Raw genomic sequence first — 18,790 nt, 5'->3', positions numbered from 1 at the left:
GTAAAACGACATATGGAAAAAGTACGCTGAAAAGACATTGTGGAGACGCTCCGTAAAACGTGTTTGTTTACTTCATCTAGACAACATACGTGAATGTGAAGCCCTTTTGTGAAGGATAGGGAGCACAAGTCAGACTGGTACACAGGTCTGGTCTGTGAGACCCCTCGTAGCAAAGGTGGTAAAAACGAACACAGTAACAACGCAGGGTTAAAAATGTCCCAATTGAGACGTCTAAAAGAACTGTGATTCCTCACGCTCCCACTTCGTCACACAGCTGCACAATGCGATTACAAGCTTCTCAGACTGCGCCATTGTAATTCAATGAAAGAACCGAACAAAAATCAAAACGACGGCTGTAATTACACCACTGGTCGTCAATGACAACAAATGTTTTATGAACGAAATGTTTATCGACGCACTCCAGAGGTAGCAAGCGGCGTCCTTCTGGGTGTGATTTGACAGTTGCCTGATTCGGCCAACACCTGTAATTATAGTTAAATAAAACTGTCATCTAACTTGATTCCTTAAATAATAAACCAACATCTCTGATTTTTCTTGCAACAAAATGCCGACTCTCTGAAAGTCTGCTTACGCGTGCACAGACACTCCCACACGCACACACACACACACACACACACACACACACACTCTCTCTCTCTCTCTCTCTCTCTCTCTCTCTCTCTGGGGGAGGGGGGGAGGGAGGGGGGGGGGGTGAGGGGGAATAGAGAGAGAGAGAGAGAGAGAGAGAGAGAGAGAGAGAGAGAGAGAGAGAGAGAGAGAGCGCTCACGGTAGAAACACACATATAAAAATCTGGCTTCATAGCTTTATTCGTTCTCTGAATTTTATGCACGAGTTGTTCTGACAGGAAAATCTGACATTTTCGTTTTAACAGACCTACTGAAGCAAGGCGTGCCCTCGACCTCTGCAAAAAAACTTAGCCAACCTGCGTTATTTTAACATATCCATGCTACTCCAAAGATGACATATCTTGGTTGGCTGAACTCTAGAATCTAGATGCTCGGAGGTGGCGGAATGCACTTTGGGCCAAACCCTATCAAGCTATAAAATTTACTGTTTATCTTAATTATGCTAGGCTGGTAAATTAAATAAAAAATGCATGTCTTTAATGAGGGCAGCAATGGAACTATACATCTACATACATACAGGGTGGTCGGAAATTCCCGTTACAGACTTCTAGGACTTGTAGAGGGGAGTGAGTACACCGTATTTTGAACTGGAACCCATGTCCGGAAACGTCATCCAACGGGACTACAGAGCGTCAAAGTTATCAACACATGCTCAGTAGAGGAGATGTGTTTCACATTAACGAAGATGAACGAATTGTCATAGCTCCTCAGGTATGCAATTTCGAGCCCACCTTTATTGGACATTTTTTTCTCGTTTTTGTCCACACTACCAGCATTGAAAGTAACCAACCCTGCACTCTTCGCAACAGAACAACCGGTACACGTATTCAACTGTCACAGGTATCAGAACGGTTTTCGTTTATAACTTTCGACTCGTTCGTTTCCGGTACAGGGATCGTTACTTCAAATTAATACATTTATCGTTCTCCATCATCCTAGAGAGTATGTAACATCGTCACGGAATCACGCCGTGTATACGTACATTTACAGACGCCCGCGCCTAAAACTTTGACGCTCTGTAGTCCCGTTGGATGACGTTTCCGGACATGGGTTCCTATTCAAAATACGATGCACTCACTCCCCTCTACGAGTGCTAGAAGTCTGTAACGCGAATTTCCGACCACTCTGTACTCTGCAAGCTACCGTACGGTGCGTGGCACATTGTACCTGGTACCACTAGTAATTATTTCCTCTCCCATTCCACTCGCAAATAAAGCGAGGGGAAACCGACCGTCTATACGCCCCGTTAAGGGTCCTAATTGCACTAATAACAACTTCGTGGTATTTACGCGAGAAGTTCGTTGGCGGCAGCTGAATCTTCTACAGTTAGCATCAAATGCCAGTTCTCTAAATTTTCTCAATAGTGTTTCGAGAAAAGAACGTCGTCTTCCATCCAGGGACTTCCAGTTGAATTGATCGTAGTAGTATATACTAGATTACCCTTTTCCATTTTAGCACCTATATTCTACTCAACCGGAATGGGGGGGGAGAAGAATATAATGGTACAGCTTGTCTACAACACGGGATCTGTTGAGGACTCATCCTGAGGTGTCAAGGACTCGTGAAGTTTCTAATGGAGGGAAGTGTGGGGCGTAAAAATTGTGTTACGCAGAGATGAGGGGCTTTCACATGAGACTAGCGTGGAAAGTTGAATCAAAGCGCTCTTCGGACTGAAAGCATCATCATCATCATCATCATCATCATCATCATCATCGTCAACATCATCAACAACAACGTCATTTAGTGAATTTCCCAGAGACATTGGACCGATATTCCGATTGAAAAGAAAAAAGAAAAAAACCTCTGAGCACTATGGGACTTAACATCTGAGGTCATCAGTGCCCCAGAACTTAGAACTACTTAAACCTAACTAACCTAAGGACATCACACACATCCATACCCGAAACAGGATTCGAACCTGCGACCGTAGCGGTCGCGCGGTTCCAGACTGAAGCGTCTAGAACCGCTTGGCCACACCGGCCGGCATTCCGATTGCAATGCATACCTGTGTATGTCGAAGATTTTCTCATGGTCTTCATTTTTCCAACTGTTCGCCAGGCTACGGTTGGCTTTTACGCTGGCGTCCTCACTGCGTGTGCGTGTGCCGAACGGCGATGATACAACACGCACATCGGACCATCCCGAAGCAGAGCAACTTTGCAGATGCCATGGACGTGGACGGCTATTCATATACAAGCTTCAATCGTCGTAATTACATGTATACTCATATAGCAAGTCTCTGGTTAAGAGGAGCCGTGTTGAAGGTATGGGAAACGACGACGAACAACAAGAAAAGCAGAAGAGTTACACAGCAGGCAGCTCAGCTCACACAGCACCACACCAGCCGGCCGCCCCGTAGCCGCAGCCAGCGGCCAGTGAATTAGGCTCGCGCCGACGTCACGTCACGTGTGGTGGTGGTGGTGGAGCCCCAGCACGCTTTTGATGTTGGGCGGGTATGGCGACCTCACGCATGGCCGCCACACAAGCGAACCGCTTTGAGACGCAGGCTGCAGCAAATCCGATGTTAACGCCGCCTAACATTTATACTCTGATACCGCCCAGTCTAGTATGCACATGCGCGCGGCTCTGCTGCGGAAACTTCCACATGGGGTTACGTAGTGTAGCGAACAGGCAGTACGCCTTTCATATTTTCTTCATCTACCCATCTCGCTGGCTTACTTCGTATCAAAGTGTAAGCGCACTAAATCGGCAATTTCACTCCCGCTCCTCCCACACGTTTCCCTCAACCCTCCAGGATCGAGATCTCTGAAGGCGATGATCTTTGGTTCCTGCTTAACCCTTCGAGTAGCAGCGGTTTCGGTCTGAAACCACCATGCCTGTAGCATGAAACCACCGATGATATTTGAAGACACGGACATCTAGTGGTACAGTGAGGTACGTCGGGATGTAGTGCATTGTACCAGTCACCAACAGCGTTCAAAGGAACGGTGGGCGCGGAGACTGTGCTAAGTGACTGCAGGAGATTGTGACATTGGTTCTTTTTTATAGTGGCCATACTGAGAAGATCACAGACAGTAAAGTGGGGGGGGGGGGGGGAGGGAGGCGGCGACGACACAAGGGGGTCGAGCAGAGTTAGCGCGTAACCCATGTCACTGTCACTCAACGTTTCGTCTCCGTAACGCGCATTCGGCCGGTATTCGATGTTACAGGAAGTAAAATTTTATCACGTAATTACGATGGAAGTATTTTGCGCGTTCAAGGAGTCATGGAGTAAGTCGGAAAAATGTCGTACCCAGTAACAGAAGGTACCATGCATAACGAGCTGACATTGATCAATTAAGCCGGGAAAAGGTGATTTACGAGAGCTATTCGGAAAGTAAGGTCCGATCGGGCGAAAATTGGAAACCACAGTGAAAATACAATAAAGCTTTGCACAGATGTGTTGAACGGTGTCTCTACTATGCCCGTCGCTATTTTCACTTCTGAGCGCATAGTGAGCACATAAAGATGCTTGGAAAATAGTGTCTCTCGCAGAGTATGAGGACCTGGGAAAGATTTCGCTTATGTTATGCAACCCACATAACATAAATGTCGCCGCGTTCTGCAGGGGCAATGAAGATTCTCCCGTAGCGTTTTCGATGGAAAGTGATCACACACAATACAGCAAGTACTTTGCAGTTCACATGAACCACTGGCTATGAAGACAACATTTTGGCATAGACAACGAACTGTAGACCAGTGAAAGCGGAAAGCACAGGCGGCTGCCCTTGATGACGAGGGAATTGGAAAGTAGGTAAGACGCTAGGAAAACGGTCGAAGTTGAAGCGGCGACTACGTAGAGAAGTAGCTGGAAGGAGTAGCTAACTGTTGCAAATAAAACATTTTTGATTTTCACAGCAGTTTCCATTTCGTGAACGATCGGACCTTACTTTCCGAATAGCCTTCGTATACGGTAACGAACTGTAGTTGTCTAAAAGATGAATTTGAATGTTGTTCCAGGAATCTTTCATAACTGTCGATACTGTCGTGGTGCTAAGTACCATCTATACATTGACGTGTCCGAAACAACAGACACCACGCATTCACAAAATTGATTCGCCCTCTAAGTACAAAGAAGCCATAACCTTTGGTGCGGATGCAAAACATCGTTCGATCTCCGGCTGGATTCTAAAATTAGTGAGCGTAGAGGACATGGAAGGAGAGCGTGCCGAGATAGTCTGTGCATCTCCGATGAACACTGCGTCCGGATGGTGCAGTGGTTAACGCCAACTTCCTTGTAAGCAGGAAATCCTGGTTTCGAGTCCAGTCCAACACACATTTTCAGTTGTCGCTGCTGATTCCGCATGAAGTTCCGATAAAAATGGTATCATTAGTTCCTTTCCTTTCCTTCCTCCCCCTCCACCTTCAATTTACGTAACACGTCCGTTTTAACCTGCTTACTTCACTCATATACATCCCTTGGTCTCCCTCAACCATTTTTATCCTTCACACTTTCCTGCATTGCCAAACTGACTCCCTGATTCCTGGGGATGCAGCTTATCAACCGATCCCATTTTTTAGTCTAGCTGTGCTATAAAATCTTTCTTTCCGCAATTATTCGATTCATTACCTCTCGATTAGTTATTCCATCAATATGTATAATCTTCAACAGTCTTCTGTAACAGCACATTTCAAAAGCTTATATTCTCTTCTTGTCTGAACTGCTTATCCTCACGTTTCACTTCGGTGCAAGGCTACATGCTAAACTCTAGTTTCCCCGCAGAAAAGACTTCCCGACACGGATATTTATATTCTATGTTAACAAATTCAAGAGGTATTTGTGGTACACTTAAACGCTTATCTTGCTATTTCTTGTCTGCATTTCATATGCTCTCTACTTTGGCCATCCTCATATAATTTGCTCCATAAATAGTAAAACTCGTCCGTTTCCGCAGCCGAGTGGTCAGCGCGTTTGACTCTCAAGCGGAGGACCTGTGTTCAATTCCCGATACTGGCAGGAGTCTTTTCTTGGTGGGAGAGCTGGAAGGACGTGCACTCAGCCTAGTGATTCAGAAGCTAGTTGAATGAGAAGCAACGGTTCCAAGCTGGGGAGAGCGAGCACCGGCCGGGAGAGCGGTATGTTGGCGCCACGCTCTTCCATACCGCACCTGCATGACGCCACATGGCAGAGGACAGCACGGTGGCCGGTCGATATCGTGTGGTGTTCGGGACCAGATTGCGAGTTTACTTCTTTTAATAGCGAAACTCATCGTCTGCTTTTAGTAGCACATTTGCTAATCTAATCCCCTGAGCATCGTCCGATTTAATTCGGTGGCACTCCATTATACTATTTTTAGTTTTTGTTAATGTTCAACTTTCAACTCCTTTTCAAGGCATTATCCATTTCGTTGAACTGCGCCTGAAAATCATTTGCTGCCTCTGGCAGAATTGCAGTATCATCAGCAAACCTCAAAAATTTTATTTCCTCTCCCTCAACTTGTGTTCCCTTTCCCATTTTCTCCTTTGTTTCCTTCACAGCTTGCTCAATGTACAGCTTGGATAAGATCGAGGATAGGCTAAATCCCCATCTCACTCCCTTCTCAACTACCGATTCCATTTCATGTCTTTGACTCACGCAACAGTAGTTTGGTTTTTGAAGTTGTTATTAAAGTTTCGCATCCTGTATTTAATGTCTGCTATCATCAGAATTTCAAAGAGTGTATTCCAGTCAACACTTAAAAATTCCTCTAAATTTACAAATGCGGTAGCTTGGTAATGGGCGCCAAGCGAGTCGAAGTAGTGTAAAACAATATTAATAACTTTCCTAATGTTAGCAGGTAGTCACATTACTGAAATTATCACTTGTGCAAACCCGGTCACTGTGTACCTGAGCTAAATTTTAAGTGTGCGAGAGCAGCGGCTAGAAGGACAAACGCGACATATAGCTGTGAGCGGAAGGAACCACGTCTCGCAGATGAGTTCGAGAGGCAACGGGCGCACTGTCTTGTCCAGTGGCGCTTAGCTGTGAGGCGGGGCACTACAAGTTCGCTGAACTGATATTTACACCACGGTCACACTTAAGATAGCGGCAATTTGCTCCGAGTGTGCTTCCGTTGTTCTCGTCTGATTAGAAAACGCAAGTTTTACGGAGAATCATATCGCCAGGCTTTAGCGCGAAGATAGCAATCTGACTCATTCATTTAGCTTTCTTCGACACAGCGCACGAGTTATACGCACGATGCTTGCTCGGAGACTGGGACCCTCCAAGGTACACTGTCATACCTTGGACACCAATTTCATGGACAACACCGACGTGTGGCAGAAGTTACAAGCACAGCAGAACCGAAACACAATTGCATGAAACCCAAATGCCGCTTTATCCAATCAGACGCGGCAGGAGGTCACGATTTCTCCCGTGCTTCTTGAGTTTTTAAAAGTGTGCCAGTAGAGTTGTAAAACTACCGTATACTATCGTAAGCAAGCGTAGACTACGGTAGTTTGCTGGTAGCTCTGGTCAGTTAACGTCGTACCCGCGTTATCTGTACGTTACGCGTGTTGCATACCAAATGGGCGTTACCTCATAACGATCATTTTCTTTGCATATGCGATCACTGTCCTACTAGGTTCACCTAAAAACTGGAAGCGGTGAAACGTCTAGAAACTGAGTAACCTAGACAACATTTATGATCTACATAGTTATCCTCTTTTTTTAATACTTTCTTTACTTAAAAGTAAACAGTACTTAGAGCGAAACTGAAACAATGTTTCATTCATGTTTTCTTCGAAAATTATTGATTAGTAGTGTGAAACAAAGGGGCGTTGCATTAAAAATAAAGAAAACTATACAAATCTATCAAATTGTGTTAGAAAACGCAATTTCCTCGATAGAAAGATAAAATTAAAAAAAAAAGAAAAAAAAAGACCAGCAAACCCACAACATATCAAAAATTGCTTCAATACTTCGTTGAACTTATATAAAGCATGTTTCTGTTATTTCTAAACAACATTCGCATTTGCCAGTAATAACATGAAACTCTTCCCTGTGCTCATAACGAAGAAAGTTCTACTAAGTATAAAATAACAACAATAATTACATAGATTTTTGTATGACTGTGCATGTAAGCTGTGCTTGCCTCAAAAGTAATTGCTTTGGTTACACAAAAGCGCAGAAGTTAAGCGACCAACTAATTTTATTACTTATAAAATGTAACTTATATCTGTACGTCTATAAAATACCCAATGGAGTAACATTGAATGGTGTACGGTTCTAACGATGTGCAAAAACAACAACAACAACAGCAGCAGCAGCAGCAGCAGCAGCAGAGAAGTCGTTGCCTCTAAGTTTCTCCCTTACACATTCATTTAGGTTTCTTTCCCTAGAGCAATGCTACCACCACTACTGGTAATCCTACCATTTACTACGTCATTTACGTAGTGTACCAAAACTCTGCAATTTGGTAGAGCGCAACTCTATTGCTGAGCGATGCCGCGTCTTCGTGTTGACTTTTTAGTTGTTCAAATGTGTGTGAAAGCTTATGGAACTTTACTGCAAAGGTCATCAGTCCCTAAGCTTACACACTACTTAACCTAAATTATCCTAAGGACAAACACACGCACCAATGCCCGAGGGAGGACTCGAACCTCCGCCGGAACCAGCCGCACAGCCCATGACTGCAGCGCCTGAGACCGCTCGGCTAATCCCGCGCGGCTGACTTTTTACTGTCCTTCCACTCAGATTCATTCATAAGACACTCGTGCAGCCAGGCTGTGTGCCTTGCTAGGAGAAACAGAAGAGAAAAGGTTTAAGATCAAATATAATTCAAACATAATTAATTCCCAGGCGTCCACTACGAGACTGTACACGGGATTCTACATTCAGGATTGGTTTTTAAGGAAGCGAATCTTTTTCCATAAAGGCTACAGTAACGGAAGCCGGCGTCCTGATTCTCTTTTCATGTCGATAAACAAAAAAGCCAATCTCCACAACGTCTCAAAATGTATCCACACGTCTGCGTTGTAAAACAGGAGAATTGAAACTAAAACAAGGTTCTTACGGAGTTAAGCAAAGCATGTTAGTTATTACTTGGCTAAATCAGTATTTTTTTTAATACTGTCACATACAAGCATGTAATGTAATAAAGTTACAAGTTGTAATTTTAGATAATATTATTACTATTATTTTGGAAACAGCGATCTGTCAATTAAGTGAAATTAGTAAAAAAATAAATAAATCCCGATCTCTCAGTTATTTCTTAAGCCGTCGGCACACGGACCGAGCATCCGAACGTTGAGCGTTGAGCGTGCCGAGTTTCTGACGTCATAGCGTGGAATAGCACGTTCGGGAGTCTTTCCGAACGTGCAGAGCAATATCTGGCATGTCAGATATTCTGAGCGTGCGTCTGAGCGTTGACCAATGAGATGGCACAACGCCACCTACGTCACACGCACGCCGTCTCCCTTCAGTACAGAGTTGTGAGGCGCCATATTGGCATTCATTTCAAGCCTATACGTATATATGCCGTTTCTGGGCACCAGCAAATTGAGAATAACTGGAAAACCCGTTGTTAACTGTGTGATTCATTCCAATAAAATAATGACAAACCTCATATTCGAGGCAAAAGAATTATTGTAACTTGTGTATTATGAGAGTAGCCTATTTGAAGGCAGCGACGCACTGAAGATCCACCCAAAATGCATTGTTCTTGGTACAACTTCCTATAATTAAATTTCAGTTAGTAACATATCTAAATTAAGGTTTTCAGCAACGGTTAACAAAAAATAATTGGAGGTCCCTTGTACGTTGTGCGTGTAGTGTAATGAGTAGCGTCAGTGTCCTGTGCTGAGGTGTTAATTGGGGCGGCGGTTCGCATCTCGACCCTTCATTATTTTTTTTACTTAACATTCCCGTTTTAATTGGGTTCTGATAATAAATTATTAGTTTAATATAAGTATATATTATAATATTTGATGTTATGTAAACCATTTTTTGAAGGGTGACTGTTCGATTGGCTTATTCTACAGGGCAGCTTGCGCTACTTGTATAAAGATATTTTGCTCCTTGTTCTTTTACGCTGCGTAATTCACATGTTGCAAAGATTCTGCAACTGGGGGGTAGGAACAGTCCTCATGTAAGACTGAGCTTGGGGTTTTACTAAAATGTGGGAATGATGAAATAACCAAGAACCAAATTAGTACCACACTGTTTGTAATGGAACTTTTATAAGCCTGTGTCCTTATTTATTGGACATGGTACTTTCCTTTTCGTGGACGATGCAGCAAATGTGCGTTTTAATAGAGCTAACGTGGGAATTTTACGCGCGCCCGTTAAGTAAACAGTGTGATTTACGAACTGGAAACATCCCACAACTGCCGCTAGAGTGCGTCGCGATACCGTATACCACGCTGGGGCCCACGTACCGTATGCACAAGACGCACCGTTCCTGAGCGTTCAGCAACACGTTGAACTTGGCACGCTCAACGTTAACGTTCGGGAGCAAGGTCCGTGTGCCGATGGCTTTACATATATGACCGGTTTGGGCCCCTAGTAATAGGCAACCTGCAGACAATGCACCATCCGGTTGACGATGAAGCCACTTTGAACAGATGCGCTGTTGCAACTGGAGTCAGCACAACTGTTCCCAGCGTCATCATCGTCAGCCGGATGGTGCACTGACTGCAGATGGCCTACTACTAGAGGCCGAGACCGGTCATATTTTAATAAACGACTGTGCAATCGAGACTGTTTTTTACTAGAGTTAAGAAGCTTTGTCGCAGAGTTGCACAAAACTCCGGTGGTGATGGCTAGCAGCGTTTCTGAGCACCGGAAGAAATGGCGGCCCTCCTGATTAGGGCCTGCACCAAGCGGCGCCCTTTGTTACACGCAGGTGCTTCGCACAATGGCTCGGCGCACGCACACGCACGGCGGTCAGCCCTCGTTCCAGGACGTGCGTGCGAGGCCGCAGTAAAACAGCGGCGCCTCACAACCCGCTGCCGCGTATCACGGCGGCAACAAAAGGGCGACTTTTGCGATGAAAACCTCCGCAGTGCGGCAGCGGACGCCGAGTTACGTTTAACACCGGCAGGCGCCCAGTATTCCCGATACCAGTCGCGAAGTGTTAAGCCGGACCCGTCCGGTGCGCATTTTATTTCCGCGTGAAACGCGCTACACGTCCCCACGAATGCCGCGACGCACTTTTTACAGTCTTCTTTTAGGATGCAATGTGGAGTACTTTATGGAACGGAGCGCGTATAGACCTACGAGAATGGGGCTGGGGGGAGAAGGGCACGGTGTGGGCAGGGGACGTACGTGCACAAAATTCGTTCCTCTACGCAGGACCTTTTCAAGGTCGCGCGAGATCCGTCTCCTATTAATAAAAATGTACTAATTTCTTAAATTAATTTTTTACTTCCATAAAAATAGTTGACTAATAAAATTTAAGCATCAGGGATAAGAAAGGAGCCTCCTCGCACAATGTATTTTAGATTCTTTGAAAACAGCAGGCGGCCCCCGGTAACGACAGTGTCGGCTAATCCTTACTACCCTAGAGGCCTTCGTTAAACCCAGCTTTAGTGACAATATCGAAGGCCTTAATGCAGATAAGGAATTCTTACTATCTAATACATGCAAGGGAACAAATTGTTCTCCTCCTACTCGTGGAAACGCACCGAGGAACAGAAAGCCGAAGATCTCGGGTTCAAGGGATGAAACTAATGCTAGAGAGACCGCACAAACGATATGGAAGTGCAATCTTTGCTAAAAAGAGCGTTAAAGTAACTTTCGCAATTCTAAGTTGTGGAAACGACATAGAAATTCTTGCTGACGAGGTCGACCCCTGCACGGTAACTTCCTTCTACAAACCACTAACAGTTAACTTCGTCTTTAATGTACCAAAAAACTTGCAGTCTCAGACTTAAAAATCTGTTATTCGCAATTTAGAGAGACGTTACGCAGCCTGGGGTACTCCGAAGTAGACGAAAATGGTGAGAAACTGGAACAATGGGCAGAAGGGATCAATTTAGAATTAATACATTATGCGAAACAGCCCGCGTCCTTCTACAGTGGAATATGGCACAGAGGATACAACCGGGCAATATATTTGTTGGTGACAGAATCAGTGGCCTCACATCAAAAACTGTGGGAAATCTTATAACACGGACGCAACACATACCAATAACTTGCATAGTCAGTGCGCTGTCAGACCCGTAAGCAGTTCCCTTTAAAAGACGATTTAATTTTAAAAAAAGCAAACGGCAGGGTTTTACAAAAGAATTGATCTGAGAAATCATGCAGTTGGAATAACGAATCAGTTCTTATCGCAACTTTGTTCTGCAGGTAAAAAAATGTACATATCGAGAGGCTATAGGACTGTATACACTATGAGCCTGGAAGGAACCTCTAAGGAACTTCTAGAGTAATAACAATCGATGCACGACGACGATCCTTTCTCAGTAAACATTATTCACGCAGGCGAAGAAGTCCTACGAGCAGTATCAACATCGCGAACGGAATGGTGGTCCAAACTGGTAATGAATCTCGACATGAATGAGAACAGCCAGCAGCTTGGAAGTTAGTAAAAAGTCTCTGCAACGATCCTACAACTCCAGCAGCTGATCTGAGTGGGGTGAAACCCGACAGGATAGCTCACCGCCTTCTGTTAAATGGAAAAATACGAACTGAAGTGAAAAAAAGTTAAAATCCGACGTGATGCAGGTACGCTATTTAGTATTGAAGAGTTAAGAAGAAAGATTCACAAAACGAAGGAACAGAAAGCTGCTGGCTTGGATGACATCCACACCTGCAACCCTAAAATCGATTGTAAAGTTTATGAATAGTTGTATCACTGCCAACCACATTCCGAAACTCTGGAAGAAAGCCAACGCGGTAACTCTGCTAACGCAGGGAAAGAACACAACAGATCCACAAGACTTCAGGCCTGTGTCAGTTGGGTGTCTTCTCTAAAAGGCACTTGAAAGAATGGTTCTTGAATTTTTCGCATAAAGCACCAAAACCATAGTGGAACAAGCGGGATTTTGTGTATGGTAAATAATTTTGTGGCCGAATAATCGATATCACCCAACACACAGAGAGCAGCTACGAACGAAAGCAGATAACTGAAGTCGCTTTTATAGATCTCTCAGTTGCCTATGGTACTGCCAACCACCAACGTTAAATTTTTTCAGCATGACTAAGGACTTAAGAATGACAAAGCTAGTGGAACATCTCCTTCAAAACAGATGCTTTTATGTGACGTACAGGAAAGAAAGGCACAAGCGTGACCTACCCCAAGGCAGTGTCCCGTCAGCAGTTCTGTATAACTACGATACAAACGACCGGCCTATGCCGATGATACTGTCGTGGCCACACAAAGAAAATCGTTTGATGAAGTAAAAGGCAAATTAATGTGGACTCTTGAAGACTTAGCTGTCCACTACAGAGAAAATTTCCTCAAGCCAAATCCCTGTAATGTTGAAGTGGTCCCCATTCCATCTTAGAAACAAAGTAGCACATAGGCAATTGAAAGTGATGTGACAGGGTCAGGAGTTGAGGCATGACGACTCGCCGAAATATTTGGATATCCGACTTGACAGCACTCTGACATTTCAGAGGTACAGTGAAAACGTTACAGGAAAAGTATGTGCAAGGAGTATCATCATCCGGAAACTCACCGGCACGAAACGGGGAGCTCAACCTCAGATTCCGATGACATCGGCTCTCGCACTATGTTTCTGTGCAGCAGAGCATACAGGACGTGTCTGGTGCAACTCTGCACTCGCCAAATCCACTCAAGAAAACAACGGCACACCATGAAGGAATCATCCGAATGGGATGGAAATCGGTAGATGAAATGCACATGTACAGACCAAACAAATGATTACAATTCCGGAAAAATTGGACGATTTATTCAGGAGAAAGAACTTCAGAAAATGAGCAAGCCAATAACGCTTTCGTCTGGCTCTTAAGCAAGCAGTTAATCGGCTTGGCATTGATTGACAGAGTCTTTAGACGTCGTCCTGAGGGATACTGTGCCAAATTCTGTCTAACTGGCGCGTTAGATCGTCAAAATCACGAGCTGCTTGGAAGGCCCTGCCCGTAATGTTTCAAATGTTCTCAAGCTGAGAGAGACCCGGCGACCTTGCTGACTAAGGCAGGGTTTGGCAAGCACGAAGACAAGCTGTAGTATCTCTCGCCATGTGCGAGCGGCCACTATCTTGCTGAAGTGTAAGCTCACGATGATTTGGCACGAAGGCTAAAGTCAATTCTAATGCAGTCAATAGGATACCAGGCGGATTGTGCCCACATCATTGCAGACAGTCTTGTTGGTGGACAGAGATCACTGGCAGCGGTGCAAGGGGCGCCGTGAGCTCAGTCCCCTTTCTGTGAGCCGCCTGTTGTTGGTCCTTGTGGTCAAAAGCACCAGTCGCACGTCAGATCGATGATAATGACGAATTCGGGGTTCTGACAAGGGGAGGCCACGACGTTTGGAAAGCGGATTTACTGCAAACTTCGTACACTCTTAGTACTCCATTAGGACAACGAAATGTGTAAGTAGTAGCGTGTACTCCTCAAGCGCTATTGAGAAAATCGCAAGATAATTTCGGTCGTCAAATATATACCTGTCGTGGTCATTTTTACCATGAAGCGGCGGCAGCCGAGTGGTTGGCGGTCAAGCCCCGTAATCGCTGAATCGATTCCCGTTCGTCAGTTCATTTTTTATTTTCAGCAGTCATTTTCTTTAATATTTGTATTACAATTGATCTAATGGGAAAAAATACGTGTAATCGGATGAACCTTTATTAAATTTACAATGTTATTTGGCAGTCAACAAATTTTTATCACAAATAATATAATATTCACAACTACCGACTAGTAAACGACCAAACGCATAAAGTGATACTGAATATGTATGCTTGTCCGTGATTTGAGAAATATCTTATACCTGGAAGGAACCCGAAACTACTTGTTACCTGCACAGAGGGATTTCGAAAGATGTACAATTAATCGTAGCTTTCGACATTACGAGTACAAAATGCAGGATGGCATTTTTCGTAAAAACATGGAAAACAAAGTTAAAGAGCACCAGCAGCATTGAATAAATACTATGTTTCCGCATACGCAAGGTCTTTTGAGGTTTTCCGTGGAAAAACAAACGTCGTTAACATTTTCAAAAACCTCTCTTTCAGCCGATAATTTGGAAGGAAACCATGCCTAATGCAGCATTTCCTTAAATATGCACATAGGCAAGGTCTTTTGAGGTTTTCCGTGGAAAAACAAACCTCGTTAACATTTTCAAAAACCTCTCTTTCAGCCGATAATTTGGAAGGAAACCATGCCTAATGCAGCATTTCCTTAAATATCGGCGCTGATAATTTGTCATGTAGTATCGAGTGTATTTTAATAGCGTCTTCACGAGAAGCAATTTCTCGTTCTCTTTCGATTAAATGCGAACAATTTTGAAGACACGAGACAAGCATACATTTTCAGTATCACTTTATGCGTCTGCCCGTTTACTAGTCGATAGTTATGAATATTATATTATTTCTGACAATAACTGCCAAATAACATTGTAAATTTAATAAAAGTTCATCCGATTACACGTATTTTTCCCATTATATCAATTGTAATATAAAGAAAATGACTGTGCTGAAAATTAAAAAAAAAAAAAAAAATATTAACTGACGAACGGGACTCGATCCAGCAATTACGGGGCTTGAACGCCAACCACATTTTTTTTCCCTTTTTGTTCGATGTAGTTCGTTGCGTTTGGTCTGAGCGGATGTCACAAGACATCCGTTTAAGTTGATCTTTGATTCCTAGACTCAGTTTTTTTTATTGCAGAGACCACGCAGCCCTCTGGCCGAACACGCTGAGCTACTGTGCCGGCGCCACTCGGCTGCCGTGGGTTCATGGTAAAAATGGTCACGCACAGGAATATATTTCACGGCAGAAATTATCTTGCGATTTTGTCAATAGCGCTTGAGAAGTACGCGCTACTGCTCACACGTTTTGTTGTCCTCATGGAGTACTACGAGTGTACTAAGTTTGCAGTAAATCCGCGTTCCAAACGCCGTCGCCTCCCCTTGTGAGTGCGTCTCTCACGACTACTCGGTCCTCACGTTCGCTCCACGTCGACCGCTTTCTTCTTTTCGCTATGTTCGGCCATAGTTCACCCATTCCCGCCAACGTCGTCGAATAATGGCATCACGCTTTTTCAAATGTTGAGAGATTTGCCGATTACTTCTTTGAGCCCAACAGCAAGTCCTCTCTTTGCTGACGTCTATGTATATACTGTTCACACGCCTCTCTGCGAGCTGTATGTCCCACTTGGCAAAGACTTTATACTCTGGTATGTACGTGTCCCCTGTTTACTATCGTTGCCAGCGCGGTGAAATTGCACTGCAGCGTCGCACATTCATCCGTCGGTCGCCAAAGTTTACAGTTTCGCATTTGTCGAAAACTGTATGAGTATCAATTTGTGACTCCTTCGTGGTGCTGCTTTTTTTTTTCTTTTTGTTGTCTTAAAGCGCATGTCGACGTGGAATTAAGGGGCAGAGTGCACAGTGTCTGGCTGCCTAAAACCAACGCCAGTTCAATAAATTCACCCGTTGTTGGCACAGCTCCAACCACAATCAAAAGGCAAGCTGCAGCTGAGTCCGAAAGGACGAAACAGCCTGATGATCACAGGGACCCGTTATACAGCTACCGAATACAGCACAGCAGACTGAGATCACGGAAAAGTTTCATGCGAATGACCAACCCTTTAGACGAGCTGCCTGAAATAGGCGAGAAAATGTTTCGCAAAACTTTATTAATCAGTCGCCAATAATGCCTAAAGAATAAATGGCTGCTGGGAATGATCTGCCGTTGCCGACATGGATGGCGCTTAACGGCTTCAGAACTGGCGTCACACGCTACAATACCAACATGAGAAAATGGGGTACTAAAAGAATTTCTGGCACGAAAAGCCGCCAGTTGCGTGCCGTTGCAGAGGCTGAATTGCACAGACAAGCTCGAAATTGATTGTGAATTATTAAAGCTCACGCTAAAAAATAGACCTCTGGACGGAACAGAATTTCGCAACAGCCCCCACAGCTACTTGAATCACATGCTCAAAAGGTGACGCGCCGGTTGGGGACTCTCATCTACACACTGGTTAGCGGTGGAGGCTGGCAGCCGAGCACTGATATTTGGCGCGGCGGTGTAATCCCACAGTATTATCACAGCTTCCCGATCTCAACGATACGTTGTATGACTTGCTTACGATGTTATTCAGATAAGCTTAATTGGAATAATATGAATACTTACTCTATTCATTTGTATTGTTTAATTTACTCCTTGTCCTCGTTTAATAATTTTACCGTTTTTCAGCAAATATTCGTTGTTGGTCGTCTGAATGCGATGATGCAATAAATCGGCCGCCACTATCGCAGCCATAAGTGCTCACAGCGCGTTCCGCAAAACGAACCTATCTTCATTCCGTTACTGATAACGATGTCCGATGCCGATTCCTAAGCGTCACTTTATAGTTAGTTCTGACACCCAAAACTGATTAATCATCTTTTCACGATCACGCATCACTGTGTTAAAGATACGCCTGCAACACAGGCCTCAGAGATTTTCGTCATTCATCTCATATTAAAGAAGTCAGCATCTCATAATTAAAAAAGCAGAAGAGAGAAAGGACGTTTATATTCACTAAAAATAATACTGGTGCGTATGGACGCGCTAAACATTAGAACACGGATTAAAGATTTACAGAAACTCTTTCATACTTGCAAACTTACTGTACAAAGGCACACTGTGCCTGGACTCGAAATTTGTGAAAGGAACATAATGTGAACTACAGCACAGTATACATTAGCCCTTTTGCTGAGGATGCAGGGAGCGTAAGCAAGCGACCGCCGCCTAACTTGCAGGGTAGGCAGCACACCGTAATCAAAACATTTCACAGTGCCTACTGCAATGTTACAGTGTGTTTATAATTTAGTGGCTGAGGTTGGCTACGGGCGGCAACATTCCGTACGGACTCAAAGTCATCCGACTTCCTCTAATTTCTTCGCCCCCCGAAAAGGGCAAAGTTACATTGTGCGTATAATAAACACTATCTGTCGACAATATTGTAGCGCAGGTTCGTAGTACAAGGTGTCCATAAATTATCTTTACGACTTAAGACTTTAAAACTATACTAGATATTAATAAATACCTTTCAACATCTGATAAGATAATTCAAAGTTTTTTTAACCAGGTGACGCAATTTTGACGCAAAATTGAACTTCAAAACCTGATAAAATGTGGACGCTACAGAAAAAAGCTCTGTTTGTGGCCGGGTTCATACAGATGGCGCCCGATATCCACGTGCAACGAAACTTTCGAACACGGTATGGAATGCAATCACCATCCCGACTAACTATTGGGGCTTAACATACATCACTTACGTAAAGAGGTAGTGTTCTCTATCTGTTTCAGACGCCAACGTGGGAAAGGTACGGTAGCCATTTGCAAGGAGTCCGACGAAATCGGTGCGTACGCCGGCGAAGGAGATGGAAATGAGATGATCAACAGTGCACAATGTCGTACAGAAGAAGTTACGGCTATATCCCTACAAGGTGCAGCTGGTTCAGGGATTAAACCCTACGGACAGAGCGAACAGATTGCAGTGGATATGCCAGGCTACATTGACGCAAACAATGAGTTTTTTGGAGAAGATTTGTTTCTCCAATGAGGCAACGTACATGTATCGGGCAAACTTCATCGTCATAACATTCGTATACGTGATTCACAGCATCCTGATGTTACACGTCAAATGGAAAAGACAGTCCCGAGGCCAATGTTTGGTGTGGACTGATACACAACTGCATCACTGGTCCGTTCTTTCACATCGAGTCTGGCGTCAACGGTGGTGTTTTCCTGACGATGTTACAAGAGTTTGCTGTGCCACAATTTGAACACCTGCAACCTGATGTCATATTCCAGCAGGATGGGGGACTACATCTTTGATTATGAACTGACTAACATTTAGAGACCAAAGTTTCCAGATACGTGGATTGGACGAGGTGCTCCAATTCGTTGGCTGCCACGATTCTCTGACCTCACCTCATTGGATTTTTTCCTGTGGTGTTTTGTGAAGAATCTGGTGTGCCAAGGCCAAGCCAAGGTTAAAGACTTACAGGACTTGAGGGCACACATGCGCAATGCATTTGAACA

The 18,790-nt window shown here is 44.2% G+C and overlaps 2 protein-coding genes across 6 annotated transcripts in view; both read right to left on the bottom strand.

Annotated features, from left to right (window-relative positions):
- The window catches only part of LOC126263669 (peroxisomal multifunctional enzyme type 2), a 533,675-nt gene extending 525,714 nt beyond the window's left edge, over positions 1-7,961 (bottom strand). Inside the window, exon 1 of the mRNA XM_049960781.1 lies at positions 7,957-7,961. The gene's annotated coding sequence lies outside the window, so the exon portion shown is untranslated. The remainder of the gene's footprint in view (positions 1-7,956) is intronic.
- The window catches only part of LOC126263671 (homer protein homolog 2), a 334,081-nt gene that overhangs the window by 132,008 nt on the left and 183,283 nt on the right, over positions 1-18,790 (bottom strand). The window lies entirely within an intron of this gene.

Source organism: Schistocerca nitens, chromosome 6 (assembly GCF_023898315.1).
Source record: "Schistocerca nitens isolate TAMUIC-IGC-003100 chromosome 6, iqSchNite1.1, whole genome shotgun sequence".
Classification (NCBI taxonomy): Eukaryota; Metazoa; Arthropoda; class Insecta; order Orthoptera; family Acrididae; genus Schistocerca; species Schistocerca nitens.
The sequence above is the reverse complement of the archived record's forward strand: the minus strand, read 5'-3'. Positions and strand labels throughout refer to the sequence as shown.